The 13,168-nt window shown below is 41.6% G+C and overlaps 1 protein-coding gene across 2 annotated transcripts in view; it reads left to right on the plus strand.

The window, feature by feature from the left end:
• TAOK1 (TAO kinase 1) overlaps nucleotides 1–13,168 on the plus strand; it is a 155,187-nt gene that overhangs the window by 37,113 nt on the left and 104,906 nt on the right. Inside the window, exon 2 of one of the 2 annotated variants that reach the window (XM_062175210.1) lies at nucleotides 9,481–9,630. The exons of the other annotated variant lie outside the window; for it this stretch is intronic. The gene's annotated coding sequence lies outside the window, so the exon portion shown is untranslated. The remainder of the gene's footprint in view (nucleotides 1–9,480; nucleotides 9,631–13,168) is intronic. 2 annotated transcript variants of the gene reach the window in all.

Genomic DNA, 13,168 nt, shown 5'->3' on the forward strand with positions numbered 1-13,168 from the left:
CATATACAGTTTTTAAAATTTTAATTTTTTATTATAAAAATAAAACATAACTAAAATATATAGCTTGAAAAACTATTATAAATCAGCTACTCTTTTTGTTTTTTAGAAACCTTTTATTTAATGAGTACAAATTTTGTAAGTACAACTTTAGGAATTTAGTGATTCTTCCCACCATACCCCCCTCCCACCTCCACTCCCTCCCTACTTCCTCCTCCCTCTCCCATTCCCAGTCCCATTCTCCATTAAGATTCATTTTCAATTAGCTTTATACACAGAAGACCAACTTTATACTAAGTAAAGATTTCAACAGTTTGCACACACACACAAAATATAAAAAACTATTTGAGAACAAGTTTTACAGTTAATTTTCATAGTACAATTCATTGAGGACTGAGGTCCTGCATGGGGAGTAAGTGCACAGTGACTCCTGTTAATTTAGCAATTAACACTCTTATATATGATGCCAGTGATCACCTGAGGCTCTTGACATGAGCTGCCAAGGCTATGGAAGGCTTTTGAGTCTATAGTCTCTGTCAGTATTTAGGCAAAGCCATAAACAAAGTGGAGGTTCTCTCTTCCCTTCAGAGAAAAGTACATCTTTCTTTGATGGCACCTTCTTTCCACAAGGTCTCACTCACAGAGATCCTTCATGTAAGACTTTTTTTTTGGCCGGCAGCGTGGCTCAATAGGCTAATCCTCCGTCTGTGGCGCCGGCACACTGGGTTCTAGTCCCAGTCGGGGCGCCAGATTCTGTCCCAGTTGCCCCTCTTCCAAGCCAGCTCTCTGCTGTGGCCCGGGAATGCAATGGAGGATGGCCCAAGTACTTGGGCCCTGCACCCCATTGGAGACCAGGAGAAGCACCTGGCTCCTGCCTTCGGATCAGCGCGGTGCACCAGGCGCAGCACGCCGGCTGCAGTGACCGTTGGAGGGTGAACCAATGGCAAAGGAAGATCTTTCTCTCTGTCTCTCTCTCTCTCACTGTCCACTCTGCCTGTCAAAAAAAAAAAAAAAAAAAAAGACTTTTTTTTTTGTCACAAAATCTTGCCTTTCCATGCCTGAAACACTCTCATGTGCTTTTCAGCCAGACCAGGAAGCCTTAAGGGCTGATTCTGAGGTCAGAGTGCTCATTCTGAGTCTGCTATGTGAACTGCTTCCCATATTGGAACATTCTCTCCTTTTTAATTATATCTATTGTTATTACCAGACACTCAATCTTATTTATTTTGTCCCTTTAGCACTTATTTCTATCTATATGATCAATTTAATACAAAATGATATCTTTAACACTTAAGATGCCATTATTACTACCCAGCTTAATGGGATTTGGTGTCCCATGGCAAGCTTTTAGCTGTACCTTTAGAAGTAAGTCCATAGGAATGTATGCAGAACCATACAGTTTTACAACTACTCTTATAACTACTACTTAGGGCAAGAAATAGAACTTGACCAGCTAGCCACTCCAGAATTTTTTATGTGTGTCTCACCCCAATTACAACTCTTTCCTTTTCCCTAAGTTAACCACTATTCTCACATAGTAATTGCTTCTGGAGTTCCATTATAGTTTTGTTACTCAAGTGTTCATCTGTAGACTCTGCTGTTGAGTACTGAAAGTTCTTCAAATATTGTGGATACAAATTCTTTTTCTGTTATGTGATTTGAAATACTTTCTCTTGGTCTGTGGGTTGACTTTATTCTTTTAACAGGTATTCTTTGCAAGAGCAAAAGTGTTTAATTTTGATGAAGTCCACAATAGCAACTTTTCCTTTTATGGATCATGTTAGTGGTATTGTATCTAAATTCCCTTTGCCTAATTCAGGTCACAAGTATTTTCTCCTGATTTTTCTTTTAAACATTTTATGGTGTTACCTTTTAAAAGGGGACACATGAGCCATATTGAATTAAATTTTTTTATAAGTTATGCATGGGGATGTCCAATTGATATGGCATCATTTTTTCAAAAGATTATATTCTCTTGCAGTTTTATCAAAAATCAGTTTATCCTATGGTTTGCTTTTGGACTTTGATTTTGTTTCATTGAACAGTATGTCCTTTCATTAAGTACCACATTATCTTAATTGTAGCTTTATATTAAGTCTTGAAATCTGGTAGCGTGGATCCTTCATCTTTGTTTTACTTTTTTTTCCTAAAGATTTATTTTATTTATTTGAAAGGCAGAGTTAGAGAGGGGGAGAGACCAGGAGAGAAGTACTCCATTCGTTGAGTCACTCCCCAAGTGGCTACAATGTCCAGGACTGGGCCAGACCAAACAGAAGCCATCCTCTTCCTCTGGGTCTCACACATGGGTGTAGGGGCCCTAGGACTCAGGCTGTCCTCTGATGCTTTCCTAGGTACACCAACAGGGAGTTGGAGCAGAAATGGAGCAGCTGGGACTCAAACTGGCACCCATATGGAATGCCAGCACTGCAGGCAGTGGCTTTACCTTCCATGCCACTGTGCTGGCCCCTTTTATTTTACTTTCTAGAACTTACTTTGGCTGATTTGGATCTTTGCCTTTCATATACATTTTAGAATTTATTGGCTAATATCTACGAACAATAACAACAACAACAGGACATTAGGATTGTATTCAATCTATGAATTAATGAATTTTTAGATCAGTTATGGTAGAATTACCCCATAACAACATTGAGTCATTCAGTCCATGAACACAAAACATTTCTCTATTTCATTATGTCAGCCTTGATTTCTTTTATCATGGTTTAATTTTTCTAGTAATAAAAATTTTATTCATATGATTAGACTTATATCTCAATATTCCATTTTCCCTCCCTGCTGTTTTCTACATTTCATATATATAATTATGTTTTCCATACCTACAGTCTTTTTTCTTTCTTTTTTTTTTTTTTTAAATTCTTGCCAGGCAGAGTTAGAGAGAGAGAGAGAGACAGACAGACAGACAGAGAGAAAGGTCTTCCTTCTGTTGGTTCACTCCCCTAATGGCTGCTACAGCCAGTGCTGTGCCGATCCGAAGCCAGGATCCGGGTACTTCCTCCCCGTCTCCCACACGGGCACAGGGTCCCAAGCACTTGGGCCATCTTCCTCTGCCCTCCCGGGCCACAGCAGAAAGCTGGACTGGAAGAGGAACAACCAGGACTAGTACCCGGCGCCCCAACCAGGACTAGAACCTGGAGGATTAGCCAAGTGAGCCATGGCGCCGGCTAGTCTTATTTCTTTTTATTAGATAGATAGATAGATAGATAGATAGATATAGTTTTCTATCAGGGAATATTTTAAACCATACATTTGACTTTTTTTTAAATATACATATGACTATTCAGGTTGTCTATTTCTTTTTTTTTTTTTTTGGACAGATAGAGAGAGAGAAAGGTCTTCCTTTTTGCCGTTGGTTCACCCTTCAACGGCCACTGCGGCTGGCATTGCGCTGATCCGAAGCTAGGAGCCAGGTGCTTCTCCTGCGGGTGCAGGGCCCAAGGACTTGGGCCATCCTCCACTGCACTCCTGGGCCATAGCAGAGAGCTGGCCTGGAAGAGGGGCAACCGGGATAGAATCCGGCGCCCCAACCGGGACTAGAACCCGATGTGCCGGCGCTGCAAGGCGGAGGATTAGCCGGTTGAGCCATGGCGCCGGCCAGGTTGTCTGTTTCTTCTTGACTGGGTTTTTTTTTTTTTTTTTTTTTTTTTTTTGACAGGCAGAGTGGACAGTGAGAGAGAGAGACAGAGAGAAAGGTCTTCCTTTTGCCGTTGGTTCACCCTCCAATGGCCGCCGCGGTAGCGCGCTGCGGCCGGCGCACCGCGCTGTTCCGATGGCAGGAGCCAGGTGCTTCTCCTGGTCTCCCATGGGGTGCAGGGCCCAAGCACTTGGGCCATCCTCCACTGCACTCCCTGGCCACAGAAGAGAGCTGGCCTGGAAGAGGGGCAACCGGGACAGGATCGGTGCCCCGACCGGGACTAGAACCCGGTGTGCCGGCGCCGCAAGGCGGAGGATTAGCCTGTTGAGCCACGGCGCCGGCCTTGACTGGGTTTTGGTAGTTCATCTGTCAGATAATTTGTCCATTTCATCTCTTGTCAAATGTATAACCTTAGAGAGGGCATTTGCTGTGGGATAGTGGCTTAAGCTGCTTCTTTGGATGTGTGCATCCCAAATCTTAAGTCCCTGGGATTGAGGCTTGCTTCTGTTTCCAGTACAGTTTTCTGCTAATGTGCACCCTTGGAGGCAGCAGATGTCAGTTTTCCACCCACTTGGAAGACACTAATGGAGTTCTAGGTCCTTGTTTCAGCCTGGTGCAGCCCTGGCTGTTGTGAGCATTTAGGGAGTGAACCAATGGACAGAAGATTTCTCTCTTCTGTCAGTCTTTCAAGTATAAATAAACAGACTTAAAGAAAAAGTATGACCCTACAGATTTTCACTGTCATTGTATTTTTTCATCCTTTTAATGTTTGTAGGGTTAATAATGTTATTCTCTTTCATTTCTGTTAATGGGCATGTTTGTCTCATCTTTTTCTTGGTTGTTTGGCTAGTGGCCTCACTGATAACCCTTCCCTAATGAATCAGCTTTTGGTATTTATGTTTTTTGTCTGTTGGCCTTTTGTTTTCTATATCATTGATTTCTATTCTGTTCTTTATTATTTCCTCCCTTATATTTACTTTTGGTTTAGTATGCTTTGTCTTTTTAGAATCCTAAAATGAAAGCTACAAATATCATTAGCTTATTCCTTTTAAGTGTTATGAATATTTCCTTGTATGAGTATACCATAATTTTATTATGTGTTCATTTTTTGATAGACATTTCTATTGTTTACAGTTTGAGGCATTTAAAAAATTATTGGAAAGGCAAAGTCAGAGACAGAAAGACAGATCTCCCGTATGCTGGTTCATTCCTCAAACAACTACCACAAGCCAAGAGCAGGAAACTCAATCCTAAGGTACCATGTGGATGGCAGGGACCCAACAACTTTGGAGCCATCATTTGTTGCCTCCCATGATGTGTATCAGCAGTAAGAAAGAATGTATGGCAGAGCTACAACTTGAACCTAGGCACGCTGATATGAGATATGGCTGTTGCAAGAGGCAACTTAAACCCCTGGGCCAAAAACTCGCCTCTTATTTTGAATTATTAGAAGTAAAGCTGCTGTGTATAAGTGTTTTTTGTGTGTCTATGTTTTCAGTTCTTTTGAGTTAATGCTAACTAGTTATGGAACTATGCATTATCATGTGGTAAATATTTATTTAGCTTAATAAGCATCTGTTAAACAGTTTTCCAAAATGATTGTATTACACTGTTTGACACTCCTAACAACGTTATGAGTTCTTATTCCTCCACATCTTCACCAGTACACTTTTTATTTAGTCATTAGAATACATGTAGGCCGGCGCCGTGGCTCAATAGGCTAATCCTCCACCTTGCGGCGCCGGCACACCGGGTTCTAGTCCTGGTCGGGGCGCCAGATTCTGTCCTGGTCGCTCCTCTTCCTGTCCAGCTCTCTTCTGTGGCCCGGGAGTGCAGTGGAGGATGGCCCAAGTACTTGGGCCCTGTACCCCATTGGAGACCAGGAGAAGCACCTGGCTCCTGCCTTCCGATCAGCACAGCACACCGGCTGCAGCGGCCACTGGGGGGTGAACCAACGGCAAAGGAAGACCTTTCTCTCTGTCTCTCTCTCTCACTGTCCACTCTGCCTGTCAAAAAAATAAATAAAATAAAATTTTAAAAAAAGAAGAACACATGTAGTGGTATTTGATGAGGGTTTAATTTGCGTTTCCCTGAAGACTCACAATGTTTAGCATATCTTCCTGGGCTTCTTTGCCATTTTTGTATCATGGTTAGTGAAGTATCTGTTCGGGTATTTTGCCAATAAAAAAATTGGTTTGTCCTATTGAATTTTTATTACTTTGTATATTCAGGATGTAAATCCTTTATTAGAAGTGTGTACTGTGAATATTTTCTGCAAGTTTGTTAAGCCATTAATTAAGAATTAACCATAGGAAAATTCTAAACAGAAAATTCTCCCTGTAAAACCGCTCAGCTTTGAAAAATTTCAACAAATTGTTAATCTTATTGCATACATAACCCCCTTACTCCATTCTTTCCACTTGATTATTCTAAAGCAGATTTCAGATATAATATAATTTTATCTTTAAATTTGCAGCCAGATACACCCCAGAGCCAGTTTTCTTATGGCTTTTAAGTTAAGATTATTTATTTTTTATTATTTGAGAGCGAGAGAGATCTCTGACCCTCTGGTTCACTCCCCAAATGCCTGTAGTAGCCAGGTTGGGACAGATGGAAACCAGGAGCCAGGAACTCAAACTGGGGTTTGAACCCAGGCACTCTGATACGGGATGTACGCATCCCAAGGAGAATCCTAACTGCTTTGCCAAACACCTGCCCCATTCCTCCTAAAACTTTCCGTATCAATTTCTTAGTTATGTATCTTACTATACATAATCTCCGCATAGTTTGATTCAAAAAAATTTTCTTCCTCCTCCTCCTCCCAACTTTTAACAGTTGTTTGTTTGAACCATCATGCCAAACAAAGTTCACATTTAATTTAAAATGTTTAAGTCTCTCTTTATCGCTCTCCTTCTTTGTTTTTCCTTGCAGTTAACTTGTTGAACCAACATTATTCTTCAGCGTTTTCATAATTTGGATTTTATTAATTGCATCCTGAAGTTGTCAGTTAATGTGTTCCTCTAGCCTTTGTATTTCCTATAAGCTGGTGGTTAGATATGGAATCCTGATTAACTTGAGAACTGATCTTTTCTTCTTCTCTTTTGATTATGGCAAGAATACATAGTATTTTGTAACTCCCTTTGTATTTCATTGGGAAGCCCTTGGTGTCTTGAGTTTTTTTGTGATGTGAAATTGATTAGTGGGTTCAGGTATTATTTTTCCCATAGCTTTTCAAGTATTATTTTAAAGCTTTTCAATTAAAGACATTAATTAGTAACCATGGATAATGATTGAACTGGTATTTTATTTTGTTAGTGGTATAAAAATATTTTGTCATTCCTTCATTTTATTAGTTGGACTATTTCTCTGTCTCTCTCTCTCTCTCTCTCTCTTTTAAATATTTTATTTATTTGAGAGGTAGAGTTACAGAGAGAGGGACAAACTGACAGGAAGGTCTTCCATCCTCTGGTTCACTCTCCAAATGGCTGCAAAGGCTGGAGCTAGGCCAGTCGGAAACCAAGAGCCAAGAGCTTCTTCGGGTCTCCCATGCTAGTGCAGGGGCCCAAGTGCCTGGGCCATCTTCTGCCGCTTTCCCAGGTCATTAGCAGAGAGCTGGGTCCGAAGAGGAACAGCCAGGACATGAACTGGTGCCCATATGAGATGCCAGTGCTGCAGGTGGAGGCTTAGCCTACTACACCACAGCGCCAGCCCCTAGTTGGACTATTTTTACAAAGAAAAAGTCTCCCTTGTTTTCAGAAAATGTAAGATAAATGTCAGTTTTTTCCTTTGTTTATAGAATTAATGATATGCTAGCAGAATGTGTTTTCTTTAAAATAGTCCATACTAGTAGATTACAGTATGTTTGATGTTTCATTTTAGTTTTACTTCTGTGTGATTCCCAGATTGCCTGTTTTCCAGTGAGAACCTCTAAGATGGCTTATGAGTCTCATTTTGCATGCTTTAAAAGTATTCTTTCATAGCTTCTTTCCCTTTTATAGCTATTCCCCCTCTTTTTTTTTTTTTTTTTTTGTATGTATTTATTTATTTCAAAGGCAGGGTTACAGAGAGGCAGAGAAAAAAGTCTTCCATCCGCTGGTTCACTCCCCCGATGGCTGCAGCAGCCAAGAGCCAGGAGTTTCTTCTGGGTCTCCCATGCCAGTGCAGTGGTCCAAGGACTTGGGCCATCATCTACTGCTTTCCCAGGCCATAGCAGAGAGCTGGATGGGAAGTGGAGCAGCCGGGACTCGAACTGGCACACATATGAGATGCAGGCACTGCAGGCAGTGCTTTTACCTGACATGCCACAGCCTTTTCTGTTTTCAGACTTAACTACACTTTTCCTTTCCCAAAGCCACCAATTGGCATCATTGCCATAAATCCATTGGTTTCTAGCCTATTTTATTAGGTAGAGCTAGGAATTAAGTGTGTGTTTTGATTTAGTGTAGATTAAATCACTAGTTCATGCTGATGCCTTAAGTTAAAGTTACAAATTGAAAGGTTTTTTTTTTTTTTTTCTTCCCCCTGACAGGCAGAGTTAGACAGTGAGAGAGAGAGAGAGAGAGACAGAAAGGTCTTCCTTGCGTTGGTTCACCCCCCAAATGGCCGCCATGGCTGGCGCGCTGCACCAATCCAAAGCCAGGAGCCAGGTGCTTCCTCCTGGTCTCCCATATGGGTGCAGGGCCAAAGCACTTGGGCCATCCTCCACTGCCTTCCCGGGCCACAGCAGAGAGCTGGACTGGAAGAGGAGCAACCGGGACAGAATCCAGCGCCCCAACCGGAACTAGATCCCGGGGTGCTGGCACCACAGGCAGAGGATTAGCCAAGTGAGCTGCAGCGCCAGCCACAAATTGAAAGGTTTTTACTTTGATTTTGTATTTATGTTTGTTTCATCTTGGTTGCTCTTGACATTAATGCAGTTACTCATTTGTTGTGTCTGACAATATTTACATAATAGTTTTAGAATAAAAATTCCAATATAATCATTAATAATATGATAGCTAAGATAGTTAAATAATGCAGTGATTTGGTCCTTGGGCTCCTTCATAGTAGTCGAAATACAATGTTAAAAATTGAAATTATGGGCTGGTGCCACGGCTCACTTGGTTAATCCTCCGCCTGCGGCACCGGCATCCCATGTGGGCGCCAGGTTCTAGTCCCAGTTGCTCTTCTTGCAGTCCAGCTCTCTGCTGTGGCCCAGGAAGGCAGTAGAGGATGGCCCAAGTGCTTTGGCCCTGCACCCATATGGGAGACCAGGGAGAAACAACTGGCTCCTGGCTTCGGATCAGCACAGCGCCGGCTGTAGCGGCCATTTGGGGAGTGAACCAACAGAAGGAAGACCTTTCTCTTTGTCTCTCTCTCTCACTGTCTGTCAAAATAAAACAAAAAAATAAAAAATTGAAATTATTCTTCTGTGTGAAGTCAAACCATTGATTTAAAGCACAGTTAGGGTAAAATTTGTTTTAACTTGACTCTGACTTAAGAATTGTTAATTTTCTTTTTATTCTGAATCATGTCTGATTTTATAATGACATAAAACATTTACAACCTCAAACTCAAATTTATAAAACAGGGTACATTGAAAGAAATGTTGCTTAAATTCCCATCCTCTCCACTTTATCTCTTTGTCTGTAGGTAGCCATTGGAATAGGCTTTTAGTTATCCTTTCATTGTTTAGCATACCTTTTCTCATATTCGCCCTCCTTAAAAGGCTGCATATTATATATGCTCTTCGGTACTTTGCATTATTTATTATAAAATTGTAGTCTATTGTTCTGTAGCATATGTAGAATTATTCCTCATTCTATATATTTGTTTATTTATGTATTTAAAAGGTGGAGTGGCAGAAGTGACAGAAAGGGGTAGGGGCGATACATCGTCCATCTACTGATTCCCTCCCCAAATGGCCACAACATCTGGTATTGGGCCAGGCTGAATGCAGGATCCAGGAACTCCATCCAGCCGTGTGGGTGGCAGGGACTCAGGTACTTAAACTGTCATCCCCTGTTTCCTAAACATATTAGCTAGGAGTTGGATTAAAAGTGGTGTAGCCAGGACTTGAGCGGGTACTCTGACATGGGGTGTGGACATCACAACAGGCGGCTTAACTCACTGTGCCACGATGCCTGCCCCATCTTCATTCCTTCTTATTGCTTCATAAATCTCCATTGTATAGGTCAGGATTTGCCAAATTGGCCGAAGGGGCAAATTTGCCTTAATGCCTAATATGTGTGTATGTACGTATGTATCTATTTATGTATGTATATGTCTATCTGAGAGGCAGAGAGAGAGAACATGTGAGAGCTCCTATCTAATAGTTTATTCCTCAAATGCCTGCAGTCCAGATCTCATGTGTTTCTTAGGAATCCAACCACTTGAGCCATCACTCTTGCCACACACAGTTTGCACTACCTGGAAGCTGGAGTGAGGAGCCAGAACTGGAAATCAGTACTCAGATACTCTGTTCTGGGTATGGTCATCTTAACCAGTGTCTTTTTTTTTTTTTTTCCCCAGATTTATTTATTTAAAAGAGAGGGAATGACAGAGAGAGAGGTCTTCCATCTGCTCATTCACTCCCCAAATGGCTGTGATGACTTTAGCTGAACCAATCCAGAGCCAGGAGCTTCTTTTGGGTCTCCCACATGGGTGCAGGGGACCAAGGACTTGGGCCATTCTTTGCTGTTTCCCCAGGCGCATTAATAGGGAGCTGGATTGGAAGTGGAGCTTCCAGGACTTGAACCAGTGTCCAAACAGAATGCTAGTACTGCAAGCTGAGGTTTTAGACCCCTGTGCCATAGCACTAGCCCCTTAACCAGTGTCTTAACAGCTAGGGTAAGCGCCACCCATTACTGCCATTTTCTCATGGCCTCCAGCTAAGAATGCTTTTGACATTTTTAGAAAGTAGGAAAAATTTTAAAATTAATAATTTTTTAAAAAGATTTTATTTATTTATTTATCTGAGAGGCAGAAAGGTCTTCCATCTGCTGGTTCACTCCCCAAAGGCCACAATGTCCAGAGCTGGGCCAATCCAAAGCCAGAAGCCAGGGGTTTCTTCCAGGTATCCCACACGGGTGCAACATCCCAAACACTCAGTCCATATTCCGCTGCTTTCCCAAACCATAAGCAGAGAGCTGAATTGAAGAGGAGCAGCCAGGACAGGAATTGGTGCCCTTATGGGATGTTGGAACTGCCAAGACTTAGCCTACTATGCCAAAGCACCGGTCCCAAGATGAATAATCTGTAACACCTGAAAGTTGCATGAAATTCAAATTTGAGTACCAGTAAATAGTCTTATTAGAATACAGCCAGAGTCATTAAGTTATTTGTCAGTGGATACTTTTGTGATACAGCTACAGAGTTGAGTAGTTGTAGTAGATACTATTTATGTGTGATTTCATCCTTTTACACTGCTGTTTGGCACATTACAAATTGCTGTAATATGCTTACAACTCAATGCCTGTCATTTAACTGTAACATTTTATTATTATTACCAGTGCATGTCCATCATGTCAAAATTAATAAAGTGGATTACTAATGTCATGCTTTTAAAGTACAGTAGAATATAGGTCATTTTATTATTGAATGGGATGACAAAGGTATTACACTTATTATACAGTGACACTAGCTTATGCTTAAAGAATATAATATACATTGATGTTTCCAGACTAAACCCTGGAATATCAAGGTGTTCTCAACTGACAGGAAAGGAATGGTCAGAAAAGTTAGAGCCGGCGCCGCGGCTCAATAGGCTAATCCTCCACCTTGCGGCGCCGGCACCCCAGGTTCTAGTCCCAGTCGGGGTGCCGGATTCTGTCCCGGTTGCGCCTCTTCCAGGCCAGCTCTCTGCTATGGCCCGGGAGTGCAGTAGAGGATGGCCCAAGTGCTTGGGCCCTGCACCCCATGGGAGACCAGGAGAAGCACCTGGCTCCTGCCTTCGAATCAGCACGGTGCGCTGGTCGCAGCGCGCCGGCCATGGCGGCCAATGGAGGGTAAACCAACGGCAAAGGAAGACCTTTCTCTCTGTCTCTCTCTCTCACTGTCCACTCTGCCTGTCAAAAAAAAAAAAAAAAAAAAAAAAGTTAGAAAATTTAAAGTGGATTATTTCAGGGCCGGCATTATGGCGTAGCAGGTTAAGCCCTGTGGCATTGGCATCCTATATGGGTACCAGTTCGATTCCTGGCTGCTCTAGTTTTGATCCAGCTCCCTCCTAATGCACCTGGAAATCAGCAGAGAATGGCCTATGTGCTTGGTCCCCTGTAACCACCTGGGACCAAGAAGAAGGACACATAAGAATTTCATCACTAAGCTGAAATATGAAAATGAAGGCCCCACTAAAATAAATTTCTGAGTTACTTGCATGTTAGCCCAGCAAAGAAAGTAATTTGCTGACGTTGAGTAAATTAGATCATATTTGACTACAGTGATGGAAGAAATGTGTCTACAAAAAATAAATTTAAGACAATTTATCTTTAATTGAGAATAGTTCAGAAAGTCGAGGTCCTTGGGAACAGCATCAATAGTCAAATGAAAAACAAACAAACAATTTTCAGTGATCTTCCTTGGCTCTTGATGAATTAACAAGTTGCTTATACTATTTGCTTGTTTATTTAGGGAGTCTATGCCATGTACCTAAAGTTTTGCTTCTGTGAATAATCTGTAAATACCAACTTTAAATGAGAATATTTTTAAAGAATTAAACAAGCTTATTCACTATCACCTGACATACAGTATGCTGTGTTACAGTTGATGGTGGTGAAAATATACATTAAGCTGGAAAAGACTTGGTTGGATAAATTTATATAAAGCCTATCAAAGTGCAGCTTATTTTAAAATGTAGGTATTACTCATTGTGTTATTTAATATAATTATTAGCAGTACTTTGTGGAAAAAAAAAATTGAACTATCTTGTGTTATTGAACCAGCAGCTTTAGTGGTGAACCTAACTCGTGGAGTTAGGTTAACCTCTTTCACAACCATGAATTTTGATGGTTAGAGAAGCTAACTATCTTTTTTTTTTTTTTAATTTTATGTATTTATGTGAGAGGGAGAGACAAAGAGAAAGGTCTTCCATCCGCTGGTTCACTCCCCAAATGGCCACAATGGCCGGAGCTGTGTCTATCCGAAGCCAGGAACCAGGAGCTGCTTACAGGTCTCCCACGCAGATGGAGGGGCCCAAGTACTTGGGCCATCTTCTGCTGCTTTCCCAGGCCATAGCCTGGGATTAGAAGAGGGGCAGCCAGGACTAGAACCAGTGCCCATATGGGATGCTGGCGCCACAGGTAGAAGATTAACTTACTGTGCCATGTTGCCGGCCCCACTAACTATCTTGGCTTGCCCCACCACATGCCACATACTATACAGCAGGTCGATGATGTAGCAGTGGTGATGTTGGATTGTATCTTTTATTTGAACCCAGGACTGAGATTTAATTATTTTGATTATATTTTAAAAAGATTTATTTATTGATTTGTAAGTCAGAGTTACAGAGAGAGGGATCTTCCATTTGCTGGTTCATTTCCTAGT

The sequence above is a fragment of the Lepus europaeus genome, chromosome 18 (genome assembly GCF_033115175.1).
Source record: "Lepus europaeus isolate LE1 chromosome 18, mLepTim1.pri, whole genome shotgun sequence".
Classification (NCBI taxonomy): domain Eukaryota; kingdom Metazoa; phylum Chordata; class Mammalia; order Lagomorpha; family Leporidae; genus Lepus; species Lepus europaeus.